Source organism: Calliopsis andreniformis, unplaced genomic scaffold, assembly GCF_051401765.1.
Source record: "Calliopsis andreniformis isolate RMS-2024a unplaced genomic scaffold, iyCalAndr_principal scaffold0026, whole genome shotgun sequence".
Lineage (NCBI taxonomy): Eukaryota > Metazoa > Arthropoda > Insecta > Hymenoptera > Andrenidae > Calliopsis > Calliopsis andreniformis.
The window spans coordinates 144489-159020 of record NW_027480435.1 but is presented as its reverse complement, the minus strand read 5'-3'; positions in this window follow the sequence as shown (position 1 = coordinate 159020).

The following is a 14532-nucleotide window of genomic DNA, read 5'->3' as shown; positions in this document are numbered from 1 at the left end:
ACTTTCACACGGGTTGCAATTATTCCTGTTATAGGATGGAAAGACTGTTGTATTTTTATTGTGTTTTAAACTTCAGGCGTTGACTTCTAAGGCCCTAGCTATTGGATCTGGTCGAGCAACGCCCTAGAGTGAAGCCTAGGTTGCCCGGAACGTAGAAATGACCATAACTTCCTCACTGGTTGCAATTATTCGTTTTATACGATGGAAAAGCTGTTGCATTTATATCGTATTTTATGCTTCTGGCGTTGACTTCTGAGGACATAACTATTCGATCTGGTGGAGAAACGCCCTAGGGTGAAGCCTAGGTTGCCGGAACGGAGAAATGACCATAACTTTCACACCGGTAGCAGTTATTCGTTTTATACGATGGTAAAACTGTTCTGTTTATTTTTATTTTATGATTCGGGCGTTGACTTCTAAGGCCCTAGCTATTCAATCTGTTGGTGCAACGCCATAGGGTGGAGCCTAGGTTGCCCGGAAAGTAGAAATGACGTTAACTTTCATACTGGTTGCAATTATTCGTTTTATACGGTGGAAAAGCTGTTGCATCTTTATTGTATTTTATTCATCTGGGGTTGACTTCTAAGGCCGTAGCTATTAGATGTGGTGGAGCAACGCCCGAGAGTGGGGCCTAGGTTGCCCGGTACATAGAAATGACCATTACTTTCACGCTGTTTGCAAATATACATTATATACGATGGAAAATCTGTTGTACTTATGTTGTATTTTATGCTTTTGGCGTTGCCTTCTTAGGCCCTAACTATTTGATCTGGTGGAGCACCGCCCTAGAGTGAAGCCTAGGTTGCCCGGAACGTAGAAAAGACCATTACCTTTACACTGGTTGCAATTATACTTTTTATACGATGGAAAAACTGTTCTATTTATTTTGTATTTTATGCTTCGGGCGTTGACTTCTAAGGCCCTAACTATTCAATCTGTTGGTGCAACGCCCAAGGGTGAAGCCAATGTTGCCCGGAAAGTAGAAATGACGTTAACTTTCACACTGGTTGCAGTTATTCGTCTTATACGATGGAAAAGCTGTTGTATTTATATCGTATTTTATGCTTCTGGCGTTGACTTCTTAGGCCCTAACTATTCCATCTGGTGGAACAACGCGCTTGGGTGAAGCCAAGGTTGCGCGGAACGTAGAAATGACCATAACTTTCACACTGGTAGCAATTATTCGTTTTATATGATGGAAAAACTGTTGTATTTATATTGTATTTTATGCTTCTGGCGTTCACTTCTTAGGCCCTAACTGTTCGATCTGGTGGAACAACGTCCTAGGGTGAAGCCTAGGTTGCCCGGAACGTCGAAATGACCATAACTTTTACACTGGTTGCTATTATTCGTTTTATACGATGGAAAAACTGTTATATTTATATTGTATTTTATGCTTCTGACGTTGACTTCTTAGGCCCTAACTATTCGATCTTGTGGAACAACGCCCTAGAGTGAAGCCTAGGTTGCCTGGAACGTAGAAATGACAATTACTTTCACACTGTTTGCAGTTATTCCTGTTATATGATGGAAAAACTGTTGCATCTTTATTGTATTTTATGCTTCTGGCGTTGATTTGAAAGGTCCTAACAATTCGATCTGGTGGAGCAACGCCCTAGAGTGAAGCCTAGGTTGCCCGGAACGTAGAAATGACAATTACATTCACACTGGTTGCAATTATTCGTTTTATACGATGGAAAAGCTGTTTTATTTATTTTGTATTTTATGCTTCGGGCGTTGACTTCTAAGGCCCTAACTATTCGATCTGGTGGAGCAACGCCCTAGTGTGAAGCCTAGGTTGCCCGGAACGAAGAAGTGACCATAACTTTCACACTGGTTGCTATTATTCGTTTTATACAATGGAAAAACTGACATATTTATATTGCATTTTATGCTTCTGGCGTTGATTTCTTTGGCCCTAACTGTTCGATATGGTGGAACAACGCCCTAGAGTGAAGCCTAAGTTGCCCGGAACGAAGAAATGACCATCACTTCAAACTGGTTGCAATTATTCCTGTTATATGATGGAAAAACTGTTGTACTTTTATTGCATTTTATGCTTCGGGCATTGACCTCTAAGGTCCTATCTATTCAATCTGTTGGAACAATGCCCTAGGGTGAAGCCTAGGTTGCCCGGAAAGTAGAAATGACCATAACTTTCACACTGGTTGCAATTATTCCTGTTTTACGATGGACAAGCTGTTGTATTTATATCGTATTTTATGCTTCTGGCGTTGACTTCTAAGGATCTAACTATTCGATCTGGTGGAGCAACGCTCTAGAGTGAAGTCTAGGTTGCTCGGAATGTAGGAATGACCATAAATTTCACACTGGTTGCAATTATTCATTTTATACGATGGTATAACTGTGGTACTTATATTGTATTTTATCCTTCTGGCGTTGAATTCTTTGGCCCTAACTATTCCCTCTGGCGGATCAACGCCGTAGAGTGAAACCTACGTTGCCCGGAACGCAGAAATGACCATAACTTTTACACTGGTAGCAATTATTCGTTTTATACAATGGAAAAACTGTTATATTTATATTGTATCTTATGCTTCTGGCGTTGACTTCTTAGGCCCTAACAATTCGATCTGGTGAAGCAACGCCCTAGAGTGAAGCCTAGGTTGCCTGGAACGTACAAATGACCATCACTTTCACACGGGTTGCAATTATTCCTGTTATAGTATGGAAAGACTGTTGTATTTTTATTGTATTTTATGCTTCAGGCGTTGACTTCTGAGGCCGTAGCTATTCGATGTGGAGGAAGAACGCCATACAGTGAAGCCTAGGTTGCCCGGAACGTAGAAATGACCATCACTTTCACACGGGTTGCAATTATTCCTGTTATAGGATGGAAAGACTGTTGTATTTTTATTGTATTTTATGCTTCAGGCGTTGACATCTGAGGCCGTAACTGTTCGATATGGTGGAACAACGCCCTAGAGTGAAGCCTAAGTTGCCCGGAACGAAGAAATGACCATCACTTCAAACTGGTTGCAATTATTCCTGTTATATGATGGAAAAACTGTTGGACTTTTATTGCATTTTATGCTTCGGGCATTGACCTCTAAGGTCCCATATATTCAATCTGTTGGAGCAATGCCCTAGGGTGAAGCCTAGGTTGCCCGGAAAGTAGAAATGACCATAACTTTCACACTGGTTGCAATTATTCCTGTTTTACGATGGACAAGCTGTTGTATTTATATCGTATTTTATGCTTCTGGCGTTGACTTCTAAGGACCTAACTATTCGATCTGGTGGAGCAACGCTCTAGAGAGAAGTCTAGGTTGCTCGGAATGTAGGAATGACCATAAATTTCACACTGGTTGCAATTATTCATTTTATACGATGGAATAACTGTGGTACTTATATTGTATTTTATCCTTCTTGCGTTGAATTCTTTGGCCCTAACTATTCCCTCTGGCGGATCAACGCCGTAGAGTGAAACCTACGTTGCCCGGAACGCAGAAATGACCATAACTTTTACACTGGTAGCAATTATTCGTTTTATACAATGGAAAAACTGTTATATTTATATTTTATCTTATGCTTCTGGCGTTGACTTCTTAGGCCCTAACAATTCGATCTGGTGGAGCAACGCCCTAGAGTGAAGCCTAGGTTGCCTGGAACGTACAAATGACCATCACTTTCACACTGGTTGCTATTATTCGTTTTATGCGATGGAAAAACTGTTGTATTTTTATTGTATTTTATGCTTCAGGCGTTGACTTCTGAGGCCGTAGCTATTCGATGTGGAGGAAGAACGCCATACAGTGAAGACTAGGTTGCCCGGAACGTAGAAATGACCATCACTTTCACACGGGTTGCAATTATTCCTGTTATGGGATGGAAAGACTGTTGTATTTATATTGTATCTAATGCTTCTGGTGATCACTTCCTAGGCCCTAACTATGCGATCTGGTGGAACAACGCCCTCGGGTGTAGCCTAGGTTGCCCGGAACGCAGAAATGACCATAACTTTTACACTGGTAGCAATTATTCGTTTTATACAATGGAAAAACTGTTCTATTTATTTTGCATTTAATGCTTCGGGTGTTAACTTCTAAGGCCCTAACGGTTTGATCTGGTGGAGCAACGCCCTAGAGTGAAGCCTAGGTTGCCCGGAACATAGAAATGACCATAACTTTCACACTGGTTGCTATTATTCGTTTTATACGATGGAAAAGCTGTTGTATTTATATAGTGTTTTGTGCTTCTGGCGTTGACTTCTTAGTCCCTAACTATTCCATCTGGTGGAACAACGCCCTAGGGTGAAGACTAGGTTGCCTGGAACATAGAAATGACCATCACTTTCACACGGGTTGCAATTATTCCTGTTATAGGATGGAAAGACTGTTGTATTTTTATTGTGTTTTAAACTTCAGGCGTTGACTTCTAAGGCCCTAGCTATTGGATCTGGTCGAGCAACGCCCTAGAGTGAAGCCTAGGTTGCCCGGAACGTAGAAATGACCATAACTTCCTCACTGGTTGCAATTATTCGTTTTATACGATGGAAAAGCTGTTGCATTTATATCGTATTTTATGCTTCTGGCGTTGACTTCTTAGGCCCTAACTATTTGATCTGGTGGAGCACCGCCCTAGAGTGAAGCCTAGGTTGCCCGGAACGTAGAAAAGACCATTACCTTTACACTGGTTGCAATTATACTTTTTATACGATGGAAAAACTGTTCTATTTATTTTGTATTTTATGCTTCGGGCGTTGACTTCTAAGGCCCTAACTATTCAATCTGTTGGTGCAACGCCCAAGGGTGAAGCCAATGTTGCCCGGAAAGTAGAAATGACGTTAACTTTCACACTGGTTGCAGTTATTCGTCTTATACGATGGAAAAGCTGTTGTATTTATATCGTATTTTATGCTTCTGGCGTTGACTTCTTAGGCCCTAACTATTCCATCTGGTGGAACAACGCGCTTGGGTGAAGCCAAGGTTGCGCGGAACGTAGAAATGACCATAACTTTCACACTGGTAGCAATTATTCGTTTTATATGATGGAAAAACTGTTGTATTTATATTGTATTTTATGCTTCTGGCGTTCACTTCTTAGGCCCTAACTGTTCGATCTGGTGGAACAACGTCCTAGGGTGAAGCCTAGGTTGCCCGGAACGTCGAAATGACCATAACTTTTACACTGGTTGCTATTATTCGTTTTATACGATGGAAAAACTGTTATATTTATATTGTATTTTATGCTTCTGACGTTGACTTCTTAGGCCCTAACTATTCGATCTTGTGGAACAACGCCCTAGAGTGAAGCCTAGGTTGCCTGGAACGTAGAAATGACAATTACTTTCACACTGTTTGCAGTTATTCCTGTTATATGATGGAAAAACTGTTGCATCTTTATTGTATTTTATGCTTCTGGCGTTGATTTGAAAGGTCCTAACAATTCGATCTGGTGGAGCAACGCCCTAGAGTGAAGCCTAGGTTGCCCGGAACGTAGAAATGACAATTACATTCACACTGGTTGCAATTATTCGTTTTATACGATGGAAAAGCTGTTTTATTTATTTTGTATTTTATGCTTCGGGCGTTGACTTCTAAGGCCCTAACTATTCGATCTGGTGGAGCAACGCCCTAGTGTGAAGCCTAGGTTGCCCGGAACGAAGAAGTGACCATAACTTTCACACTGGTTGCTATTATTCGTTTTATACAATGGAAAAACTGACATATTTATATTGCATTTTATGCTTCTGGCGTTGATTTCTTTGGCCCTAACTGTTCGATATGGTGGAACAACGCCCTAGAGTGAAGCCTAAGTTGCCCGGAACGAAGAAATGACCATCACTTCAAACTGGTTGCAATTATTCCTGTTATATGATGGAAAAACTGTTGTACTTTTATTGCATTTTATGCTTCGGGCATTGACCTCTAAGGTCCTATCTATTCAATCTGTTGGAACAATGCCCTAGGGTGAAGCCTAGGTTGCCCGGAAAGTAGAAATGACCATAACTTTCACACTGGTTGCAATTATTCCTGTTTTACGATGGACAAGCTGTTGTATTTATATCGTATTTTATGCTTCTGGCGTTGACTTCTAAGGATCTAACTATTCGATCTGGTGGAGCAACGCTCTAGAGTGAAGTCTAGGTTGCTCGGAATGTAGGAATGACCATAAATTTCACACTGGTTGCAATTATTCATTTTATACGATGGAATAACTGTGGTACTTATATTGTATTTTATCCTTCTGGCGTTGAATTCTTTGGCCCTAACTATTCCCTCTGGCGGATCAACGCCGTAGAGTGAAACCTACGTTGCCCGGAACGCAGAAATGACCATAACTTTTACACTGGTAGCAATTATTCGTTTTATACAATGGAAAAACTGTTATATTTATATTGTATCTTATGCTTCTGGCGTTGACTTCTTAGGCCCTAACAATTCGATCTGGTGAAGCAACGCCCTAGAGTGAAGCCTAGGTTGCCTGGAACGTACAAATGACCATCACTTTCACACGGGTTGCAATTATTCCTGTTATAGTATGGAAAGACTGTTGTATTTTTATTGTATTTTATGCTTCAGGCGTTGACTTCTGAGGCCGTAGCTATTCGATGTGGAGGAAGAACGCCATACAGTGAAGCCTAGGTTGCCCGGAACGTAGAAATGACCATCACTTTCACACGGGTTGCAATTATTCCTGTTATAGGATGGAAAGACTGTTGTATTTTTATTGTATTTTATGCTTCAGGCGTTGACATCTGAGGCCGTAACTGTTCGATATGGTGGAACAACGCCCTAGAGTGAAGCCTAAGTTGCCCGGAACGAAGAAATGACCATCACTTCAAACTGGTTGCAATTATTCCTGTTATATGATGGAAAAACTGTTGGACTTTTATTGCATTTTATGCTTCGGGCATTGACCTCTAAGGTCCCATCTATTCAATCTGTTGGAGCAATGCCCTAGGGTGAAGCCTAGGTTGCCCGGAAAGTAGAAATGACCATAACTTTCACACTGGTTGCAATTATTCCTGTTTTACGATGGACAAGCTGTTGTATTTATATCGTATTTTATGCTTCTGGCGTTGACTTCTAAGGACCTAACTATTCGATCTGGTGGAGCAACGCTCTAGAGAGAAGTCTAGGTTGCTCGGAATGTAGGAATGACCATAAATTTCACACTGGTTGCAATTATTCATTTTATACGATGGAATAACTGTGGTACTTATATTGTATTTTATCCTTCTTGCGTTGAATTCTTTGGCCCTAACTATTCCCTCTGGCGGATCAACGCCGTAGAGTGAAACCTACGTTGCCCGGAACGCAGAAATGACCATAACTTTTACACTGGTAGCAATTATTCGTTTTATACAATGGAAAAACTGTTATATTTATATTGTATCTTATGCTTCTGGCGTTGACTTCTTAGGCCCTAACAATTCGATCTGGTGGAGCAACGCCCTAGAGTGAAGCCTAGGTTGCCTGGAACGTACAAATGACCATCACTTTCACACGGGTTGCAATTATTCCTGTTATAGTATGGAAAAACTGTTGTATTTTTATTGTATTTTATGCTTCAGGCGTTGACTTCTGAGGCCGTAGCTATTCGATGTGGAGGAAGAACGCCATACAGTGAAGACTAGGTTGCCCGGAACGTAGAAATGACCATCACTTTCACACGGGTTGCAATTATTCCTGTTATGGGATGGAAAGACTGTTGTATTTTTATTGTATTTTATGCTTCAGGCGTTGACATCTGAGGCCGTAACTATTCGATGTGGTGGAAGAACGCCATAGAGTGAAGCCTAGGTTGCCCGGAACGTAGAAATGACCATAACTTTCATACTGGTTGCAATTATTCGTTTTATATGATGGAAAAACTGTTGTATTTATATTGTATGTTATGCGGCTGGCGTTCCGTTCTTAGGCCCTAGCTATTCGATCTGGTTGAACAACGCCCTTGGGTGAAGCCTAGGTAGCCCGGAACGTAGAAATGACCACAACTTTCACACTGATTGCTATTACTCGTTTTATACGATGGAAAAACTGTTATATTTATATTGTATATTATGCTTCTGGCGTTGCCTTCAAAGGCACTAACTATTCGAACTGGCGGAGCAACGCCCTAGAGTGAAGCCGAGGTTGCCCGGAACGTAGAAATGACCATCACTTTCAAACTGGTTGCGATTATTCCTGTTATATGATGGAAAAACTGTTGTATTTTTATTGCATTTTATGCTTCGGGCATTGACTTCTAAGGCCCTAACTATTCAATCTGCTGGAGCAACGTCCTAGGGTGTAGCCTAGGTTGCCCGGAAAGTAGAAATGACCATAACTTTCATACTGGTTGCAATTATTCGTTTTATATGATGGAAAAACTGTTGTATTTATATAGTGTTTTATGCTTCTGGCGTTGACTTCTTAGTCCCTAACTATTCCATCTGGTGGAACAACGCCCTAGGGTCAAGCCTAGGTTGCCTGGAACATAGAAATGACCATCACTTTCACACGGGTTGCAATTATTCCTGTTATAGGATGGAAGGACTGTTGTATTTTTATTGTGTTTTATACTTCAGTCGTTGACTTCTAAGGCCCTAGCTATTCGATCTGGTGGAGCACCGCCCTAGAGTGAAGCCTAGGTTGCCCGGAACTTAGAACATACCATTACCTTCACACTGGTTGCAATTATTCCTGTTATACGATGGAAATACTGTTGCATCTTTATTGTATTTTATGCTTCTGGCGTTGACTTCTAAGGCCCTAACTATTCAATCTGTTGGAGCAATGCCCTAGGGTGAAGCCTAGGTGGCCCGGAACGTAGAAATGACCATAACTTTCACAGTGGTTGCAATTATTCGTTTTATACGATGGAAATACTGTTGTATTTATATCGTATTTTATGCTTCTGGCGTTGACTTCTTAGGCCCTAACTATTCGATCTGGTGGAACAACGCCCTAGAGTGAAGCCTAGGTTGCCTGGAACGTAGAAATGACCATAACTTTCTCACTGGTTGCTATTATTCGTTTTATGCGATGGAAAAACTGTTATATTTATATTGTATTTTATGCTTCTGGCGTTGACTTCTTATGCCCTAGCTATTCGATCTGGTGGAACAACGCCCTAGTGTGAAGCCTAGTTTGCCTGGAACGTAGAAATGACCATCACTTTCACACGGGCTGCAATTATTCCTGTTATAGGATGGAAAGACTGTTGTATTTATATTGTATCTAATGCTTCTGGTGATCACTTCCTAGGCCCTAACTATGCGATCTGGTGGAACAACGCCCTCGGGTGTAGCCTAGGTTGCCCGGAACGTAGAAATGACCATAACTTTCACACTGGTAGCAATTATTCGTTTTATACGATGGAAAAGCTGTTGTATTTATATTGTATTTCATTCTTCTGGCTTCGGCTCCTTAGGCCCTAACTATGCGATCTGATGGAGCAACGCCCTAGAGTGAAGCCTAGGTTGCCCGGAACGTTGAAGTGACCATTACCTTCACAGTTGATGCAATTATTCCTGTTATACGATAGAAAAACTGTTGTATTTTTATTGTATTTTATGCTTCTGTCGTTGACTCCTAAGGCACTAACTATTCGATCTTGTGGAACAACGCCCTAGGGTGAAGCCTAGGTTGCCCGCAACGCAGAAATGACCATTACCTTCACACTGTTTGCAATTATTCATTTTATACGATGGAAAAACTGTTCTATTTATTTTGTATTTAATGCTTCGGGCGTTGACTTCTAAGGCCCTAACGGTTTGATCTGGTGGAGCAACGCCCTAGAGTGAAGCCTACGTTGCCCGGAACGTAGAAATGACCATAACTTTCACACTGGTTGCTATTATTCGTTTTATACGATGGAAAAGCTGTTGTATTTATATCGTATCTTATGCTTCTGGCGTTGACTTTGTAGGCCCTAACTATTCCATCTGGTGGAACAACGCCCTTGGGTGAAGCCTAGGTTGCGCGGAACGTAGCAATGAATATAACTTTCACACTGGTAGCAATTATTCGTTTTATACGATGGAAAAACTGTTGTATTTATATTGTATTTTATGCTTCTGATGTTCACTTCTTGGCCCTAACTATTCGATATGGTGGAAAAACGCCCTAGGGTGAAGCCTAGGTTGCCCGGAACGTAGAAATGACCATAACTTTTACACTGGTAGCAATTATTCGTTTTATACAATGGAAAAACCGTTCTATTTATTTTGTGTTTTATGCTTCGGGCGTTGACTTCTAAGGCCCTAACTGTTTGATCTGGTGGAGCAACGCCCTAGAGTGAAGCCTAGGTTGCCCTGAACGTAGAAATGACCATAACTTTCACACTGGTTGCTACTATTCGTTTTATACGATGGAAAAACTGTTATATTTATATTGTATTTTATGCTTCTGGCGTTGACTTCTGAGGCCGTTGCTTTTCGATGTGGTGGGAGAACGCCATAGAGTGAAGCCTAGGTTGCCCGGAACGTAGAAATGACCATAACTTTCACACTGGTTGCTATTATTCGTTTTATACGATGGAAAAACTGTTTTATTTATTTTGTATTTTATGCTTCTGGCGTTGACTTCTAAGGCCCTAACTATTCGATCTGGTGGAGCGACGCCCTAGAGTGAAGCCTAGGTTGCCCGGAAAGTAGAAATGACCATAACTTTCATACTGGTTGCAATTATTCGTTTTATATGATGGAAAAACTGTTGTATTTATATAGTGTTTTATGCTTCTGGCGTTGACTTCTTAGTCCCTAACTATTCCATCTGGTGGAACAACGCCCTAGGGTGAAGCCTAGGTTGCCTGGAACATAGAAATGACCATCACTTTCACACGGGTTGCAATTATTCCTGTTATAGGATGGAAAGACTGTTGTATTTTTATTGTGTTTTATACTTCAGTCGTTGACTTCTAAGGCCCTAGCTATTCGATCTGGTGGAGCACCGCCCTAGAGTGAAGCCTAGGTTGCCCGGAACTTAGAACATACCATTACCTTCACACTGGTTGCAATTATTCCTGTTATACGATGGAAATACTGTTGCATCTTTATTGTATTTTATGCTTCTGGCGTTGACTTCTAAGGCCCTAACTATTCAATCTGTTGGAGCAATGCCCTAGGGTGAAGCCTAGGTGGCCCGGAACGTAGAAATGACCATAACTTTCACAGTGGTTGCAATTATTCGTTTTATACGATGGAAATGCTGTTGTATTTATATCGTATTTTATGCTTCTGTCGTTGATTTCTTAGGCCCTAACTATTCGATCTGGTGGAACAACGCCCTAGAGTGAAGCCTAGGTTGCCTGGAACGTAGAAATGACCATAACTTTCTCACTGGTTGCTATTATTCGTTTTATGCGATGGAAAAACTGTTATATTTATATTGTATTTTATGCTTCTGGCGTTGACTTCTTATGCCCTAGCTATTCGATCTGGTGGAACAACGCCCTAGTGTGAAGCCTAGTTTGCCTGGAACGTAGAAATGACCATCACTTTCACACGGGCTGCAATTATTCCTGTTATAGGATGGAAAGACTGTTGTATTTATATTGTATCTAATGCTTATGGTGATCACTTCCTAGGCCCTAACTATGCGATCTGGTGGAACAACGCCCTCGGGTGTAGCCTAGGTTTCCCGGAACGTAGAAATGACCATAACTTTTACACTGGTAGCAATTATTCGTTTTATACAATGGAAAAACTGTTCTATTTATTTTGTATTTAATGCTTCGGGCGTTGACTTCTAAGGCCCTAACGGTTTGATCTGGTGGAGCAACGCCCTAGAGTGAAGCCTACGTTGCCCGGAACGTAGAAATGACCATAACTTTCACACTGGTTGCTATTATTCGTTTTATACGATGGAAAAGCTGTTGTATTTATATCGTATTTTATGCTTCTGGCGTTGACTTCTAAGGCCCTAACTATTCGATCTGGTGGAGCGACGCCCTAGAGTGAAGCCTAGGTTGCACGGAAAGTAGAAATGACCATAACTTTCACACTGGTTGCAATTATTCGTTTTATATGATGGAAAAACTGTTGTATTTATATAGTGTTTTATGCTTCTGGCGTTGACTTCTTAGTCCCTAACTATTCCATCTGGTGGAACAACGCCCTAGGGTGAAGCCTAGGTTGCCTGGAACATAGAAATGACCATCACTTTCACACGGGTTGCAATTATCCCTGTTATAGGATGGAAAGACTGTTGTATTTTTATTGTGTTTTATACTTCAGGCGTTGACTTCTAAGGTCCTAGCTATTCGATCTGGTCGAGCAACGCCCTAGAGTGAAGCCTAGGTTGCCCGGAACGTAGAAATGACCATAACTTCCTCACTGGTTGCAATTATTCGTTTTATACGATGGAAAAGCTGTTGCATTTATATCGTATTTTATGCTTCTGGCGTTGACTTCTGAGGACCTAACTATTCGATCTGGTGGAGAAACGCCCTAGGGTGAAGACTAGGTAACCTGGAACGTAGAAATGACCATCACTTTCACACGGGTTGCAATTATTCCTGTTATAGGATGGAAAGACTGTTGTATTTTTATTGTATTTTATACGTCAGGCGTTGACTTCTAAGGCCCTAGCTATTCGATCTGGTCGAGCAACGCCCTAGAGTGAAGCCTAGGATGCCCGGAAAGTAGAAATGACCATAACTTTCACACTGTTTGCAATTATTCGTTTTATACGGTGGAAAAGCTGTTGCATCTTTATTGTATTTTATTCATCTGGGGTTGACTTCTAAGGCCGTAGCTATTAGACGTGGTGGAGCAACGCCCGAGAGTGGGGCCTAGGTTGCCCGGTACATAGAAATGACCATTACTTTCACACTGTTTGCAAATATACATTATATACGATGGAAAATCTGTTGTACTTATGTTGTATTTTATGCTTTTGGCGTTGCCGTCTTAGGCCCTAACTATTTGATCTGGTGGAGCACCGCCCTAGAGTGAAGCCTAGGTTGCCCGGAACGTAGAAAAGACCATTACCTTTACACTGGTTGCAATTATTCGTTTTATACGATGGAAAAACTGTTCTATTTATTTTGTATTTTATGCTCGGGCGTTGACTTCTAAGGCCCTAACTATTCAATCTGTTGGTGCAACGCCCAAGGATGAAGCCAATGTTGCCCGGAAAGTAGAAATGACGTTAACTTTCACACTGGTTGCAATTATTCGTCTTATACGATGGAAAAGCTGTTGTATTTGTATCGTATTTTATGCTTCTGGCGTTGACTTCTTAGGCCCTAACTATTCCATCTGGTGGAACAACGCGCTTGGGTGAAGCCAAGGTTGCGCGGAACGTAGAAATGACCATAACTTTCACACTGGTAGCAATTATTCGTTTTATACGATGGAAAAACTGTTTTATTTATTTTGCATTTTATGCTTCTGGCGTTGACTTCTAGGGCCCTAACTATTCGATCTGGTGGAGCAACGCCCTAGAGTGAAGCCTAGGTTGCCGGAACGGAGAAATGACCATAACCTTCACACCGGTAGCAGTTATTCGTTTTATACGATGGTAAAACTGTTCTGTTTATTTTTATTTTATGATTCGGGCGTTGACTTCTAAGGCCCTAGCTATTCAATCTGTTGGTGCAACGCCATAGGGTGAAGCCTAGGTTGCCCGGAAAGTAGAAATGGCCATAACTTTAATCCTGGTTGCAATTATTCGTTTTATATGATGGAAAAACTGTTGTATTTATATAGTGTTTTATGCTTCTGGCGTTGACTTCTTAGGCCCTAACTATTCCATCTGGTGGAACAACGCTCTAGGGTGCAGCCAGGTTGCCCGGAACGGAGAAATGACCATAACTTTCACACTGTTTGCAGTTATTCCTGTTATACGATGGAAAAACTTTTGCATCTTTATTGTACTTTATGCTTCAGGCGTTGACTTCTAAGGCCCTAGCTATTCGATTTGGTGGAGCAACGCCCGAGAGTGAAGACTAGGTTGCCCGGAACGTAGAAATGACCATAACTTTCACACTGGTTGCTATCATTCGTTTTATACGATGGAAAAACTGTTAGATTTATATTGTATTTTATGCTTCTGGCGTTGACTTCTTAGGCCCTAACTGTTCGATCTGGTGGAACAACGTCCTAGGGTGAAGCCTAGGATGCCCGGAAAGTGGAAATGACCATAACTTTCACACTGGTTGCAATTATTCGTTTTATACGATGGAAAAACTGTTTTATTTATTTTGTATTTTATGCTTCTGACGTTGACTTCTAGGGCCCTAACTATTCGATCTGGTGGAGCAACGCCCTAGAGTGAAGCCTAGGTTGCCCGGAACGGAGAAATGACCATAACTTTCACACCGGTAGCAATTATTCGTTTTATACGATGGTAAAACTGTTCTGTTTATTTTGTATTTTATGCTTCGGGCGTTGACTTCTAAGGCCCTAACTATTCAATCTGTTGGTGCAACGCCCTAGGGTGAAGCCTATGTTGCCCGGAAAGTAGAAATGACGTTAACTTTCATACTGGTTGCAATTATTCGTTTTATACGATGGAAAAACTGTTGTATTTATATTGTATTTTATGCTTCAGGCGTTGACTTCTAAGGCCGGAGCTA